The sequence below is a fragment of the Triturus cristatus genome, chromosome 1_2 (genome assembly GCF_964204655.1).
Source record: "Triturus cristatus chromosome 1_2, aTriCri1.1, whole genome shotgun sequence".
NCBI lineage: Eukaryota > Metazoa > Chordata > Amphibia > Caudata > Salamandridae > Triturus > Triturus cristatus.
The window spans coordinates 1,179,018,594-1,179,036,051 of NC_140580.1; positions in this window are offsets into that span (position 1 = coordinate 1,179,018,594).

The window sequence follows — 17,458 nt, forward strand, 5'->3', positions numbered from 1 at the left end:
TCCACATCAGTTGCCATGAGCAAGCCCATGTCAGCCCTGTCCACATATGGCTTTAATCTGTTGACATGGAGAACCCTAAGGGGGCTCCTGGGAGTTCCCAAATCCACCAAGTAGGTGACTTCTCCCTTTTTCTCAACAATTGTATGGGGGCTACTCCATTAGTCCTGGAGAGCTGCTGGGGCCACAGGCTCCAACACCCACACTTTCTGGCCTGGCTGATTAACAGTCAGGACAGCCTTTTGGTCATGCCAAGCTTTTTGTAATTCTTGGCTAGCCTCAAGGTTTTTCGTTGCCTTCTTCATGTACTCTGCCATCCAGGAGCGGAGACCAAGTACATAGTCCATCACATCCTGTTTGGGTGGTTTGAGAGGTAACTCCCAGCCCTCCTTCACCAAACATAATGGGCCTCTGACAGGGTGCCCAAACAGAAGTTCAAAAGGGCTGTAGCCAACCCCCTTCTGTGGAACTTCCCTGTATGCAAACAGAAGGCAGGGAAGTAAAAGGTCCCATTTTCGTCTAAGCTTTTCTGGGAGGCCTTTGATCATTCCCTTTAGGGTTTTATTGAACTAACCCATTGCATTGTGGGTGATAGGGAGTAGTGAACTTGTAGTTTTCACCACACTCCTTCCACATTGCAGTTAGATACCCTGACATGAAGTTTGTATCTCGGTCATATATAACCTCCTTAGGGAAACCCACTCTGGGGAAGACTCCAATGAGGGCTCTTGCCACTACAGGGGCTGTAGTGGTTCTAAAGGGAACTGCTTCTGGGTACCTGGTGGCATGATCCACTACCACCAGGATAAACCTGTGCCCAGATGCTGTTGGAGGGTCAAGGGGACCAACAATGTCAATCCCTACCCTTTCAAAGGGAACCCCCACCACAGGTAGTGGTATCAGGGGGGCCTTTGTTGTGCCGCCTGACTTGCCACTGGCTTGGCAAGTGACACAGGAGCGACAAAACTCCTTGGTGTCCTCTGACATGTGTGGCCAATGAAAATGAGGGACAAGCCTGTCCCATCTCTTGTTTTGACCCAAGTGTCCTGCCAATGGGATGTTGTGTGCTAGGGTCAAGAGGAACCCCCTAAACTTCTGAGGTATTACCAAACTCCTGGTGGCTCCAGGGGTAGGATCTCTAGCCTCAGAATATAGGAGTCCCTCATCCCAATAAACTTTATGGGACCCACTAGCACACCCAGCAGCCTCCGCAGCAGCTTGTCTGAGGGGTTCAAGAGAGGGGTAGCACTGTTGCTCCTTACGCAGATCTTCCCTGGAAGGTCCCCCTGCCCCCAAGAAGTCAACCTGACCAGGCTCAAGTTCCTCTGGGGCAGTTCCTTCTTCAGGCTCTGCTTCTCCCTCAGGAGGGGAATCTGAGATCTGAGACAGAGGGGAAGGCACAGCCTTAACCCTCCTGCTTCTCCTCTTGGGTAGCATCTGGTCCATAGTTTCAGGATCCAGAGCTGGTTCAGCTTTATGCATTTTGACCTATGACCTGGTCACAGCAAATACCTCTGCAGGTATGCCTAACATATCAGCATGAGTCCATACCTCTACCTCAGACCAGGCTGAAGTTTCCAGATCATTGCCCAATAGACATTCGACAGGGAGGTCTGCACTGACTACTACTTTCTTGAGGCCAGTTACCCCTCCCCAGGAGAAATTCACAACTGCCAGACCTGGTACATTTCACCCAGGATGATCTGTGCAGGGTCCACGAGATCCTCTGCCACCATGGTGACACTAGCACCTGTGTCCCTGAATGCCGAAGCATGTTTGCCATTTATTATAGGCTGCTGTTTGTACTTGCCCAGATTAGTGGGGCTCACTAGGAAGGACATATCAAGGTCTCCCTCACAAACTAGCAATGCCTGTGTTGGTACTCTGACTAGGCCAGAGTCCACATCAGAACCCAGGGTCAACCCTACTACACCCTTATTCTGATGACCACCTCCACCAATGACTGCACTAGGGGGAACAGTTGCCTTAGGGGCAGGAGTGGTGGTGGTTTGGTCTTTGGACTTGGTACAATCAGAAGTCCAGTGCCCTTTCTGTTTACAGAATTTGCACCATGGCTTCTTTTGGCCTTTTCCCTTTGTAGACTGTGAATCCCCACCAGATGCAGATTTGTGGGGCAATTGTGAAGACTTCTGGTCTTTTGACTTATCCCCACCTTTATCTGAGCCTTTAGGCTCCTGCTTCTTAGAGGGTTTTCTGCCTCACCCTGGTTCTGACCCATTTGTCTGCCTTCTTTCCCAATTCTTGGGGAGAGGTCAGATCAGAGTCCACCAGGTACTGATTCAACAACTGTTTTTGGCAATTATTAAGGATCTGTTCTCTCATGAGAAGATTATACAATCCCTTAAAATCAGTAACTTTACTACCAACCAGCCAATCATCTAGAGCCTTGGTTGCACAATCAACAAAGTCAGTCCAATCCTGAGTCTGTGCTTTCTGGGTATCTCTGAACTTCAACCTGTACTGTTCAGTGGATAAGCCAAACCCATCTATTAATGCACTCTTCAGGGCTTCATAGTCATTAGCATCCTCTTCTCTAACAGTGAGGAGCTCGTCTCTACCTTTATCAGAAAAGGAGAGCCACATGATTGCTGCCCACTATTTCTGGGGGACCTGTTGAACATTACAGGCCCTTTCCATAGCAGTTATACATTTGTGGATATGATCCCCACTCTAACTATCTAACCCCTCTTTTCTAGAAGCTCTCTGGAGCTCCAGGGCTTCCCTATCTAAGGCCAATTGCTTTGTTCTGAGGGCAAGCCTAGCTTCCCCATACTGCAGCATCTTGTACCTTCTTTCAGAGGAGGTCTCTCTATGTAAGTATGAGTTCCTCTGATGGACAGAATCCTTGTCAGAGTGATATGAGAGGTTAGATTCCCTTGAAGGGGACCCAGGCCTCTCTCCCACTCTGTCAACTCTCTTAGGGAGAATTCCTCTGTCCTGTTCAGACCTTTCTGGGTCTGGCCCTTCAATCACAGACTCCAGGTCATCTTGATTTTCATCATCAGACCCAGAGACTATGGCTGACCCACCCCCTAATCAAGATCCACCAGCTCCTATAGCTAGTCTAAGATCATCTGCTACAAGTAGATTTAGTGTAGTGTGTAGTGTGGAAGGACTCTGTCCTAATCCCAGGTGTCTTGCAACACACATGGCCTTCAAGTCAAAGAAGGTCATGTCCTTATACTGGGGTTGGGTGGACCCACTGGCTCTATCCCTTAAGGACATTCTAGTGTTATGCAGTGTTGCACTACCTACACTAGTTTGTGGCCTACTGATCCTAGCTTGAGCTGTAGCACGGGTGTGCTATCCCTTCATAAACAACTCTAAGTTCAGTAGAACTTATTGATACAAGCTTGACTTTTAAATGTACCTTGAGTACCTATAGTGGTTTTCAGTTAGTAATTCAAACAGAGATTTTCTGGTAAAACAATGGCAAGCTCCTACACGCTGCCCACCAATGTGAGAAGTTGGCCTGGCATATGCTGGTCACTAGTTATAGTGGCCACCTTGCACCAGTCCAATTCGACTCTTATGGTAGATAGATTTAAGAGAGAGCAGCCTTCAGGCTAAGTCTCTGAGGAATGTGAAGCAGCTTGTTTTACCTTATAATCTCTTGAATTACCAAATGAAAGGACACCACACAGGTATGTATATCAAATATATATGTATTTATTAGTAGACACACTCTACTTATCTCTTTATGAGATTAGAAGCCAGGAACACATTCAAATATCAACGTTTCACAATAAGTTAAGCACAAATATGGCCGGAGCCCTAGGGGCGTACCAGACCATATACTAAAACAATGGGTTAAGAAGGTCGACTTGCAAAATGACAAGGCCTAGGGCCTGGGGAATCGCTGGGGCTTCACTACTGCAGTGAAAGCAGGTAAGTAACAGGCCCACGGGAGACGCGTGCAGTGTGTGAACACAGCCGCGGGTTCCCTATTGATTACAATGGAGTAAGTCGCGGTTTGATTTTGAAAGTTTTAGGGTACTCTGAGGAAGTCTACAAGCAAGCCACTTACAAGGTAAGTATTTCGAGGGCCAACACACACTAGGGCACCAGAGTGCACGAGTTACCTCGCCCAGGGAAGCCGGGTGCATAGGTGTCTTTTGGTGTCGGGTCGCGTCGCTGTTTTCTATGGAGACCAGAGATTTGCTGCTTGCGTCGACTGAAGAAGTGTCCGGTGGAATCCAAGGGTGGATTTAAGATGCGGATGACCTGAAAATTGAAGGGACAGTGTTCACAGTCACTTTCCAGTGCCCGGGGGCCAGGAAGCTGGTTGCCCACGGAAGTCGGGTGATTTCAGGTGATCAAGGGTATTTTGACTCTTCGCTCACGAGGTCCAGGAAAGATCGACGATGACCAGCAGCTGGATTCTGAGTGTCCTACGACGTCTGCAGCTTACTGAGGTGTCGGCAACCAGATTGGAGCCAACAAGCCTTGGCAACACCAAGTCTCCTGGAAAGTGAATAAAGTCAGCGTTGCAGACCAGCAAGGTCTGAGGGACCCGCCCAGTGAAGGTAAGTGAGGGCAGGCCTGGTGCAATCAGAGGAACCCTTTGAGTTGATAAGAAAGTCTTTGGGGGACCCACAAGCCAACAGGCAAGGGATCGCGAAGACACCTCTTGTGGAAATGCTTCACAGGAGCCCATGGTCACTCGGGACGGGATAGGCCTCTGATTTTTGCTGCAAAACCTGCTGGAGGCTTCGGCGACAAATGGTCCAATGCACAAGTTCGTAGAATATCATGAAGGGGTTGCACTTGACAATAGTGCACGGTACCCGGGTATTGCTGTTCCTCATCACTCGTGGGGTCCACTCACCACAGCTTTGCTGGAGACTCACAATGGCCAACGAGAAGTCAGGAAATCTACTTCTGGGGCTGCAGGGACTTCGAACTCCAGCGGGAGCGGGAAAGTTTGCGACGGTTGATTAAGGTTTTTGGTGCCTGCCAAGCAGGGGAGTCACTCCTTGACTCCAAGGGAGATTCTTCTGTCTTCCAAAGGTAGTTGAACGTTGAAGGGCAGGAGAGCGTCATCCAGGGTTATCTGCTTTGCAATGGCAAGGCTTGCTATCTTATACTGAAGATAGGGAAGGGACTAGTTCTATGACCACTCCTCTGGGAGGGTCAGGGTAGGGGGTGATTACACCCACTTCCCTTTGTCCAGTTTCACACCAGAGCAGGGACAGGTAGCCCCTGAACCGTTTTGAGCTGGCATATGCACAGAGGAGCCTACTGCTCCCCCAGTGCAGGACTTCAAAGCACTCTAGAAGTGCACCCACCCAGCTCCAATACACTAAATCCTGTCTAGAAGGTAGTGACACCTCCCTGTGACAGGATGCATATTGTTGGGCCTCCTCCACTGCGAGTTTCAGTCAGCAGCAGGAGGGCAGCCCAGTGTCTGTGGTGGTGGCATCCATTTTGTGATGCCAAGGCTCTATCAGATTTCTACCGTGTAAACACAGGAGGTACATGTCGTCCCCTCTAGAAGGGTGGAATCATACTCCCACACCAGTTACTGGTGTGGGGGTATGATTCCAAGTAGTTTGACACCAAACACGACATGTTTTTATGCAGTCATTCCAAAGTTAGCATTTACCGTTGGGTTATAATGCACTTAAGAGTGTATGGTTTAACCGCATTCACAAACAGCCACAGAGAATAGACTCTGCCAGCTGCAGAGGGGTCCTGCTCATGCAGAGGCACCCCCTCACATTGTAAACAAAGCACCCTGCCCTCAGGATTGATAGGGCCTGCCATAGGGGTGGCTGATAGGTTTATATGTGTGTGTATGGTGAGATATAGGAACCTATACCTCTGTGAGGAGTGCTAACACTACCTCACCCAGGCTGCAGTAGAAGGCGTGTGGTGTCAGATTGAGTCTGCTTCCCAGGGTTGGCATAATACATGCTGCAGCCCCTGGTAGGCCTGTAAAGTACCAATGCCCTAGGTACCTAAGGTACCATATACTAGGGGCTCATAAGGTACCACAGTATCCAATCACTAGTGCATCTAATATGCACACCAAGTCGTTTAGAGAGAACAGAGAGACTGGGGCCCTGATTAGCAGGGACCCAGCCAGACTATAGCCAGAAACCAGTGTATACATCAGAAAACAAGCATTTACAATGCAATGGTCTCGGCATTGTTAAAGTTAGAGCTGTTGGCATTGCTCATGACATTCTTGTTTATGTTTTTGTTTTTAAAACATTTAAAGAAACGGCATTGTTATTTACAATGTCAATAGCTTAATCACTCTCCAATGCGAGACCTATTGCATTTGCACCCACACACAGAGCCACACACACAAAGCCACCCACACAGAGCAACCCACACACAAATAGAGCCACCCACAGAGCCACCTACACACACAGAGTTACCCACACACAGACAGAGCCACCACACATAGAGCCACACACGCAGAGCCACACACGCAGAGCCACACACGCAGAGCCGCACACGCAGAGCCACACATGCAGAGCCACACACAGAGCCACCCACACATACACACACACACAGAGCCACCCACACACACACACAGAGCCACCCACACACACACACAGAGCCACCCACACACACAGAGCCACCCACACACACAGAGCCACCCACACACACAGAGCCACCCACACACACAGAGCCACCCACACACACACACACACAGAGCCACCCACACACACACACACACACAGAGCCACCCACACATACACAGAGCCACATACACATACACAGAGCCACATACACACACAGTGGCTTCCACAAACCTTCCAGCACCTGTGACGAGATTAGCAATAAATCATCATTTAACAGTGTTTAAGGCACGAGAAACAAAGGAGTTAAATGCCAACATCAGAAAGAAAGAAAAAGAGACTGGGCCGACAACCAAGACAAATCACCCACACTGCGAGCATTCACGTAATTACAAAACAAATGCTGTCAGAAGCAACCGACCTGTTAGAGCCTATGACCATGAGGATGAGTTCTCTGACGAGCACCCGGCCCCGCCGGAGCAGCCGCTGAGCTGCTTGCTTCTCATGGCGTGCTGTCTGGTGGGCCTCGGGACCTAAGAGGGGAAGTGAAGGCATTGAACACTGCGCACTCTGGCAGCAGATGCCAGTGAGCACCTCCTGTCAAGACTCCAGGCCATTAGAGAGGCAGACAGTTAAACGGAGGGCAGAGGGCTGAGCGCTGCAGACAGAGGGAGTGAGGCAACAGCTGGAATCCCTCACTGGGCTGGACTGCTGTGTCCGGCTCTGTCTGGCAGGAGTGCAGGAACGGCTGAGATCCGTGCAGAATACAGCACAGAGTGAGGGCTGCAGCGGCACTGTAACTGCGCTGTACCACAGCACCCGCTCTGCTTAATAGAGTGCAGAGACCTTCACGCAATGCTGAAAATGTACTGCTCAAACCTCCTACTTTTAAAAGGGAAAGATTATAGCACAATCCTTCTCAGGTCATGCAACTACTATCTAGAACTTGCTACCTCCAATCCTTCGTAACACCGCCTTCGTCCGGACTTTCAAAACAGATGTAAACACTTCTCTTCCAAAGACACTTCTATGAATAATTCACTCCAGGTCATGACCCTCATGGCCACATGACATTCAAGGGAGCTCAATTTTGTAAATATGTATTTTGTACCTGTATTACCCTAATTGTGCCACCTTTCGTTTTTATAAACACAATTGTATCTTGTAATAAATTAAAGTCCATTGTAACTTGTTAACATGTAAATTCGACAAAGAGGATCCTATAAGACCCTCACTCCTTATGTAACTTACTTCGTTATATTGTAAAGTGCTCCGCCACCTTAGGGTAAAGTTCACGCTATATAAAATAGCTGTAAATAAATATGAATAAGTATAGCAGACCCGAGCAGATGTTACAGGTAGTTCTGCAAAGGTCTAACTGCCAGAGACAGGCGATATGGAACTTTCAAAACATAACGTTCCTTTATGTAACCGGAGAAAAGAAAGGCAGGTTACCGCTGTATCGAATTACATGTGTGAGGGGAAAAAAAAGGAGTATATGCAACACCCTTTATAAATCATTCTTCAAACTAGAAGGAGAAATCAGCGTCTGACGCACGCAGCTCAACCGTTCGTGACCACAGACGGGTCCCAGAGATTCTGGCTGCCAGCTCACTTCACTAGAGACTAGAGACCGTCTCGCAGCAGGCTCATAATGAATACTGCACGGTTAGTCCTCACTCACTTACCGTGCCCGGACTCCCGCCACCTCGGCTCAAACCTTGGGCGCGTTTTCTACGTCACAGGAGCAGAGCAGTCTGGGAAAGGAAGTCCTCAAACTTCCCAGAGCAGGCGGAGTAAAAACTGACCCGTACGTCAAAACATGGACGTCATGCGTGAAGCTACGGCCACGATTAGCCCTAGCCCTGGCTATGATTGGTTGGGGGAAATAAATGTCACGTGTGGTCAGTTAAGTAAGTCAGGTAAGGTTCGACTAGAGCGTGCAGGTTGTAACTCTGCGCAGTAAATAATGAAAGTATTTCTAAAAGAAAGAGAAGCATAAAGGTAATTATACGTCTAGTTGAGTAAGGGATACGGGTGGTGATGTAGGATACGTGTTGGAGAAGCGAGGGAACGGGTGTCGAAACACTGGCGTTTTGTGGGTGTAGCCTGCCTCCTTACAGATGTAGAAGCGTAGTCCACAAAGCATCGTTTCATTTACCTGTATTTAAAGAACATTTCAACGAACTAGAAGAATTTCATGTTGCAAATAACGTGCCGTATAATTTAGTAATACACGTTGTCTCTCCGTTAGCAAAATCAAAGGCTAAGTCTGCCCTCATTTTCCTCTGTACCATAACTCTCAAAATACCATTTTACTTTGTGAAGAAGCACACACTATCCAGTCTCATAAATACACTCACGGAGGAGGAACAAGTCTTACGTGCTGCCGCGGCGAGCGAGCCCAGCTGCCAATCCTAAAGGGAATCGCCCTGAACACCACTGCCTTTCTCCGAGGCGAAGCAGAAATGCCTCGGAGAAACGCAGTGGCGTTTTCGGATTCGGGGGCGTGTTTCTTTTTCTCTCCTCTTGCCATTGGCTGGAGGAGAGAAAAACACGCCCTGCGAAAAGCAACGAAAAAACACGCCCCCCAATCCGAAAAAGACGGGGCCTGTTTTGCGCGACAAGCCGCTTCTCCAATGGCTGGCCAGCATTTACGAGGCCAGCCAATGGAGAACAGGGGAGAAGAGGGGCGGGTTCAAGCCCCTCTTCTCCCAAGTCATTATCTCTCGCGAGCGAGACTGCGCAAGCGCAGCCATCGCTAGCCGAGACCTAAAAAGTGGGGGCAACATAAGTGCAGATCCTACTCCCCTACACTCCTGATCCTGTAGTGACACTCTGTGGCTCTTTACTGACACTCCCAGCCCTTCTGACACTCCTGCAGTGACACTCCATGTCTCTGTCCTTACACTCTCAGCCCTTCTAACACCCTTGCTCCTGTAGTGGCACTCCTTGCCTCTCTCCTGACACAACCAGCCCTTCTGACACAACTGTAGTGACACTTCCTTCATCTCTCCTGACACTCCCTGACTCTCTAATGACACTCCCTGTCTCTCTCCTGACAGTCCCAGTCCTTCTGACACTCCTACTCCTGTAGTGACACTCCCTGATCCCTCCTTCCTCTGTTATGTTCCACCTCCAGATCTGTATATCCTGTACCCTTCCTTCCTCTGTAATGTCACTTTCCCAGGCCAGCATATCCTGTTCCTCCTTCCTCTATGACATCCTTCCCCCGCCTGCGTATCCTGTCTCCTCCTTTCTCTGTGATGTCACTTTCCCAGGCCTGTACATCCAATCCAACTTCCTCCGTGATATCACTCCCCTAAGCTTGCACATCCTGGCCGCTCATCCTCTGTGATGTCACTCCCCTCGCCCATATATGTACATCCTGTCCCCCGCCTTCTTCTGTGATGTCACTCCCCCAGGCCTGCATATCCTGTACCCCCTCCTCTGTGATGTCACTCCCCCAGGCCTGTATATCCAACCCCACTTCCTCTGTGACGTCACTCCCCTAAACTTGAACATCCAGGCCTATCCTCTGTGATGTCACTCCCCTCTTCCATATATGTGCATCCTGTCCCCCGCCTTCCTCTCTGATGTCACTCATCCATGTCTATATATCTCGAGAGGGCCAAGGAAATATCCAGTGTTGGTCAGTGAGGGATGAAGGCTGCAGAGGAGCACGGTGTCGGATGTAAGTGGGGATTTCTATTACGTCTAGTTTCCCCCTTTTACGGCCAATTCTCCTCCACCCTGGGAAGGGGCATGTGAGGGCTCACCTTTGCCCCCGCTGCCTTGTCTTTCTTTGGTTACTTCCCAGGGTCCCAGCCTGTCTGTCATCTGACCTGCGATATGTTGGGGGGTCCCGGAGGGGGCCTCCCAGCATACGCCTGAGTCCTTGGGTTATGAATGGTGTGAACTAGAGTGCGTGGACTGGGCCCTCGATATCCAGTTTGAATGGTGTGACTGGACAGTAGCGATGGTCAGAACCTTGACGTGGTGCTACTGCTCACTGGTTGTAACACAACTAGTGCTAATCTGGCCTTTTGTGTGCATGGAGTGCAGTTGGAGTGTCCTGGGTGTGGATCCCTATGTCACGTTCTCCAATATGCAACTGGAGGCGGAGCTTCAGATGTGCCCTGCGGGACCACCAATCACACTGGTTGTAACACAACTGGTGGTAATCTGACCTTTTGTGCAGAGCTTCAGATGCGCTCTGCGGGGCCACCAATCACACTGGTTGTAACACAAATGGTGCTAATCTAGCCTTTTGTGCGCATGGAGTGCAGGTAGAGTGTCCTGGGTGTGGATCCGAAGGTCACACTTCCATAGGCACCTGGAGATAAGATATTGTCATCGGGTCAGAGGAGAGGACAACTCAAATATTACACTTGAGGGTGCAGTAGAAGGGGGTGTGGGATGTCAGTGAAGTGGTCTGTCCTAAATGGGTGTCACAAGAGGGGAATGGAGTGTCACTAGTGAGTCAGGGAGGGCACTAGATAGGCAGGGGTTGTCACTTGAGGAAGAGTGTCAGAAGGGCTGGGTGTCGGGAGAGAGGGAGTGTCTGGGGAAGACTAGTGAGTATTAAGGGAGAGGCAGGGAGTGCCAGCAGAGGGGTAGGGAGTGTTACTAGAGAGTAAAGAGTGTAACTACAGAAGCAGGAGTGTCAGAAGAGCTGGGAGTGTCACTACAGGAGGAGTGTCTGGAGGGCTGGGAGTGTCACTACAGGAGCAGTTGTGTCTGAAGGGTACCCTCTAGTGAAACTCCGAGTCTCGAATGACACTCCTTGCCACTCTCCGGACACTCTCAGCCCTTCTGACACTCCTCCTGTAATGACACTCCCTGCCTCTCTCTAGTGACACTCTCAACCCTTCTGGCACTCCTGTTCCTGTAGTGACACTCCCTGCCTCGCTCTAGTGACACTCTCAGCCCTTCTGACGCTCCTGTTCCTGTAGTGACACTCCCTGCCTCTCTCTAGTGGCACTCCCAGCCCTTCTGACACTCCTGCTTCTGTAGCAACATACTGACCCTCGAGTAACATTTCCTGACCCTCTAGAGATACATCCTGCTTCTCCCCTGACACTCCCCGCTCTTCTCACATTCCAGCTTCTGTATTGATACTCTCCGCCTCTCTCTAGTGACACTCTTTCATGTTGTTACACTCCCTACCTCTTTACTGACACTCCTGTAGTGACACCCACAGCCCTTCTGACATCCCTGCAGTAACAGTCCCTGCCCCTATAGTAACACTCCCGACTGTAGTGATACTCTCTGCCTCTCTCCTGACACTCCCCCCATCTGACACTCCTGCACTGACACTCCCTGAACGTCTAGTGACACTCTCTGCCTCTCTCCTGACACTCCCAGGCCTACCGACCCTCCTGCTTCTGTAGTGACACTCCCTTCCTCTCTCCTAACACGTTTAGCCCTTCTGACACTACTTGCACTCCCTGCCCCTCGAGCGACACTCACTGCCCCTCTAGTAACCCTCTCTGCCTTCTGAAACTCCCAGCCCTTCTGACACTCCTGCTCCTGCATTGACACTCCCTGCCTCTAGTCACACTCCTGCTCCTGAGTCTGCTTCCCAGGGGTGGCATAATACATGCTGCAGCCCCTGGTAGGCCTGTGAAGTACCAATGCCCTAGGTACCTAAGGTACCATATACTAGGGGCTCATAAGGTACCACAGTATCCAATCACTTGTGCATCTAATATGCACACCAAGTCATTTAGAGAGAATAGAGAGACTGGGGCCCTGATTAGCAGGGACCCAGCCAGACTATGGCCAGAAACCAGTGTATACAACAGAAAAAAAGTGGAGGCAACATAAGTGCAGATCCTACTCTCCTACACATACCCCCCCCCCCCCCCCCCGAAACGCAGGGACATTAAACTAACCTTGACCAGTCAGTGGAGTCTTCATGTTCTAAGTGGAAATACCTTCAGATTCCATATGCATTGGCATGTTGGGTCCCAGGTCCATGTTCCACGGTATAGTCCATCCCCTGTAGGGAAATGGACCACCTGAGCCGTTTAGGATTTTCACCTTTCATCTGTTTGAGCCATAGGAGGGGCTTGTGGTCAGTCTGAACTATGAAATGAGTAGCAAACAAGTATGGCCTCAGCTTCTTCAGGGCCCACACCACAGCAAAGGCCTCCCTCTCTATAGCTGACCAATGTTTCTCTAGGGGTCAGCCTTCTGCTTATGAAAGCTACTGGCTGGTCTTGACATTCATCACTAAGTTGAGACAGTACAGCTCCCACACCCAGCTCTGAAACCTCTATTTGAACAATGAACTTCTTTTTGTAGTCTGGACTCTGCAAGATGGGGGCAGTGCACATTTCCTGCTTGAGGTCATCAAATGCCTTTTGACAGCTAGCTGTCCACTGAAACTTTTTTGGCATTTTCTTAGAGGTTAGCTCATTTAAGGGGGTCACTATAGATCCATATCCCTTAACAAACCTCCTATAGTACCCAGTCAGGCCTAAAAAGGCTCTAACCGGTGTCTGGGTTGTTGGAGCTATCCATGATAGTTTGGATTTTGCTCTGCAGTGGTTGAACCCGACCTCCACCTACAAGGTGGCCCAGGTACACAACCTGACTCTGTCCTATCTGGCACTTGGTGGCCTTGATAGTGAGGCCTGCTTTTTGCAGGGCCTCCAAAAAATTCCTGAGGTGGACCAGGTGATCCTGCCAGGTGGAACTAAAGACAGCAATATCATCAAGATAAGCTGAGCAATACATTTCCATACCAGTCAGAACTTTATTCACCAACCCCTGTGCACATTTCAAACCAAAGGGCATTACCACAAACTGATAGTGCCCACCAGGGGTTGAAAATGCTGTTTTGGCCTTGGCATCATCAGCTAACTTGATTTGCCAATAGCCAGCTTTTAGGTCAAATGTGCTGAGGTACTTGGATGAGGCCAAAGTATCTATTAGTTCATCTGCCCTGGGAATTGGATAGGCATCAGTCCTAGTGACTGCATTGAGGCCTCTAGTCAACACAAAACCTCATTTCTTTCTTACCACTCTAGGTATGAGGTTTAGGCTCGAGGACTACTGGACTAGCCCAAGGGCTATCTGAAGGCTCAATTACACCTAGTTCCAATATTTTCTGGACTTCAGTCCTGATACAGTCCCTGACATGGTCAGGTTGCCTGTATATTTTACTCTTGACTGTCTCCAATGTCCACCTCATGGGTGCAAAAAATCAAAAGAGAGTGGACCACGTGTCCTGTGTAGCCAGGGTCTTTTTGCTCCTCATGGGTGCACCAGGAAGTCTGACTCGGGGTCAGGCTAAACATATGCCTGAACTGTTGCAGAACTTGTCTGCATTCAGTTTGCTGATGCTCAGTGAGGCTGCTTGCCAAAGCAACACCATCAACTGACCCATCATCAGGGTTCTGCGAGAGCAGTTCAGGGAGACGGTCACTCTCCTCCTCCTGGTCCACATCAGTTGCCATGAGCAAGCCCATGTCAGCCCTGTCCACATATAGCTTTAATCTGTTGACATGGAGCACCCTGAGGGGGCTCCTGGGAGTTCCCAAATCCACCAAGTAGGTGACTTCTCCCTTTTTCTCAACAATTGTATGGGGCTACTCCATTTGTCCTGGAGAGCTGCTGGGGCCACAGGCTCCAACACCCACACTTTCTGGCCTGGCTGATAAACAGTCAGGACAGCCTTTTGGTCATGCCAAGCTTTTTGTAATTCTTGGCTAGCCTCAAGGTTTTTCGTTGCCTTCTTCATGTACTCCAGGAGCGGAGACCAAGTACATAGTCCATCACATCCTGTGTGGGTGGTTTGAGAGGTAACTCCCAGCCCTCCTTCGCCAAACATAATGGCCTCTGACAGGGTGCCCAAACAGAAGTTCAAAAGGGCTGTAGCCAACCCCCTTCTGTGGGACCTCCCTGTATGCAAACAGAAGGCAGGGAAGTAAAAGGCCTTTGATCATTCCTTTTAGGGTTTTATTGAACCTTTCAACTAACCCATTGCATTGTGGGTGATAGGGAGTAGTGAACTTGTAGTTTCCACCACACTCCTTCCACATTGCAGTTAGATACCCTGACATGAAGTTTGTATCTCGGTCATATATAACCTCCTTAGGGAAACCCACTCTGGAGAAGACTCCAATGAGGGCTCTTGCCACTACAGGGGCTGTAGTGGTTCTAAAGGGAACTGCTTCTGGGTACCTGGTGGCATGATCCACTACCACCAGGATAAACCTGTGCCCAGATGCTGTTGGAGGGTCAAGGGGACCAACAATGTCAATCCCTACCCTTTCAAAGGGCACCCCCACCACAGGTAGTGGTATCAGGGGGGCCTTTGTTGTGCCACCTGACTTGCCACTGGCTTGGCAAGTGACACAGGAGCGACAAAACTCCTTGGTGTCCTCTGACATGTGTGGCCAATGAAAATGAGGGACAAGCCTGTCCCAGGTCTTGTTTTGGCCCAAGTGTCCTGCCAATGGGATGCTGTGTGCTAGGGTCAAGAGGAACCCCCTAAACTTCTGAGGTATTACCAAACTCCTGGTGGCTCCAGGGGTAGGATCTCTAGCCTCAGAATATAGGAGTCCCTCATCCCAATAAACTTTATGGGACCCACTAGCACTCCCAGCAGCCTCAGCAGCAGCTTGTTGTCTGAGGGGTTCAAGAGAGGGGCAGCACTGTTGCTCCTTACTCAGATCTTCCCTGGAAGGTCCCCCTGCCCCCAAGAACTAAACCTGACGAGGCTCAAGTTCCTCTGGGGCAGTTCCTTCTTCAGGCTCTGCTTCTTCTCCCTCAGGAGGGGAATCTGAGATCTGAGACAGAGGGGGAGGCACAGCCTTAACCCTCCTGCTTCTCCTCTTGGATAGCATCTGGTCCACAGTTTCAGGATCCAGAGCTGGTTCAGCTTTATGCATTTTGGCCTAAGACCTGGTCACAGCAAATACCTCTGCAGGTATGCCTAACATATCAGCATGAGTCCATAACTCTACCCCAGACCAGGCTGAAGTTTCCAGATCATTGCCCAATAGACATTCGACAGGGAGGTCTGCACTGACTACTTCTTTCTTGAGGCCAGTTACCCCTCCCCAGGAGAAATTCACAACTGCCAGACTATGGTTGGTCCCTGACATTGCTTGCATTGGAAACCTAGTACATTTCACCCAGGATGATCTGTGCAGGGTCCACGAGATCCTCTGCCACCATGGTGACACTAGCACCTGTGTCCCTGAATGCCAAAGCCTGTTTGCCATTTATTCTAGGCTGCTGTTTGTACTTGCCCAGATTAGTGGGGCTCACTAGGAAGGACAGATCAAGGTCTCCCTCACAAACTAGCAATGCCTGTGTTGGTACTCTGACTAGGCCAGAGTCCACATCAGAACCCAGGGTCAACCCTACTACACCCTTATTCTGATGACCACCTCCACCAATGACTGCACTAGGGGAAACAGTTGCCTTAGGGGCAGGAGTGGTGGTGGTTTGGTCTTTGGACGTGGTACAATCAGAAGTCCAGTGCCCTTTCTGTTTACAGAATTTGCACCATGGCTTCTTTTGGCCTTTTCCCTTTGTAGACTGTGAATCCCCAACTGTGAAGACTTCTGGTCTTTTGACTTATCCCCACCTTTATCTGAGCCTTTAGGCTCCTGCTTCTTAGAGTCACCCCCTTGGTTCTGGGTTTTCTGCCTCACCCTGGTTCTGTCCACCAGGTACTGATGCAACAACAGTTTTTGGCAATTATTAAGGATCTGTTCTCTCATGAGAAGATTATACAATCCCTTAAAATCAGTAACTTTACTACCAACCAGCCAATCTTCTAGAGCCTTGGTTGCACAATCAACAAAGTCAGTCCAATCCTGAGTCTGTGCTTTCTGGGTATCTCTGAACTTCAACCTGTATTGTTCAGTGGTTAAGCCAAACCCATCTATTAATGCACTCTTCAGGGCTTCATAGTCATTAGCATCCTCTTCTCTAACAGTGAGGAGCTTGTCTCTACCTTTATCAGAAAAGGAGAGCCAAAAGATTGCTGCCCACTGCTTCTGGGGGGACCTGCTGAACATTACAGGCCCTCTCCATAGCAGTTATCCATTTGTGGATATCATCCCCACTCTGGTAGGGAGGAACAACCTTGGACAGGTTCCTATGATCTGGAATGTAATCTGTGCCTCTAGGGACACTGTTGCTGCCACCAGGGGTATCTAACCCCTCTTTTCTAGAAGCTCTCTGGAGCTCCAGGGCTTCCCTATCTAAGGCCAATTGCTTTGTTCTGAGGGCAAGCCTAGCTTCCCCATACTGCAGCATCTTGTATCTTCTTTCAGAGGAGGTCTCTCTATGTAAGTATGAGTTCCTCTGATGGACAGAATCCTTGTCAGAGTGATATGAGAGGTTAGATTCCCTTGAATGGGACCTAGGCCTCTCTCCCAGTCTGTCAACTCTCTTAGGGAGAATTCCTCTGTCCTGTTCAGACCTTTCTGGGTCTTGCCCTTCAATCACAGACTCCAGGTCATCTTGATTTTCATCATCAGTCCCAGAGACTATGGCTGACCCACCCCCTGATCCAGATCCACCAGCTCCTATAGCTAGTCTAAGATCATCTGCTACAAGTAGATTTATCAGGTGTAGTGTGGAGGGACTCTGTCCTAATCCCAGGTGTCTTGCAACACACATGGCCTTCAAGTCAAAGAAGGTCATGTCCTTATACTGGGGTTGGGTGGACCCACTGGCTCTATCCCTTAAGGACATTCTAGTGTTATGCAGTGTTGCACTACCTTCATAAACAACTCTAAGTCTAAGTAGAACTTATTGATACTAAGCTTGACTTTTATATGTAACTTGAGTACCTTTAGTGGTTTTCAGTTAGTAATTCAAACAGAGATTTTCTGGTAAAACAATGGCAAGCTGGAATCCTACACGCTGCCCACCAA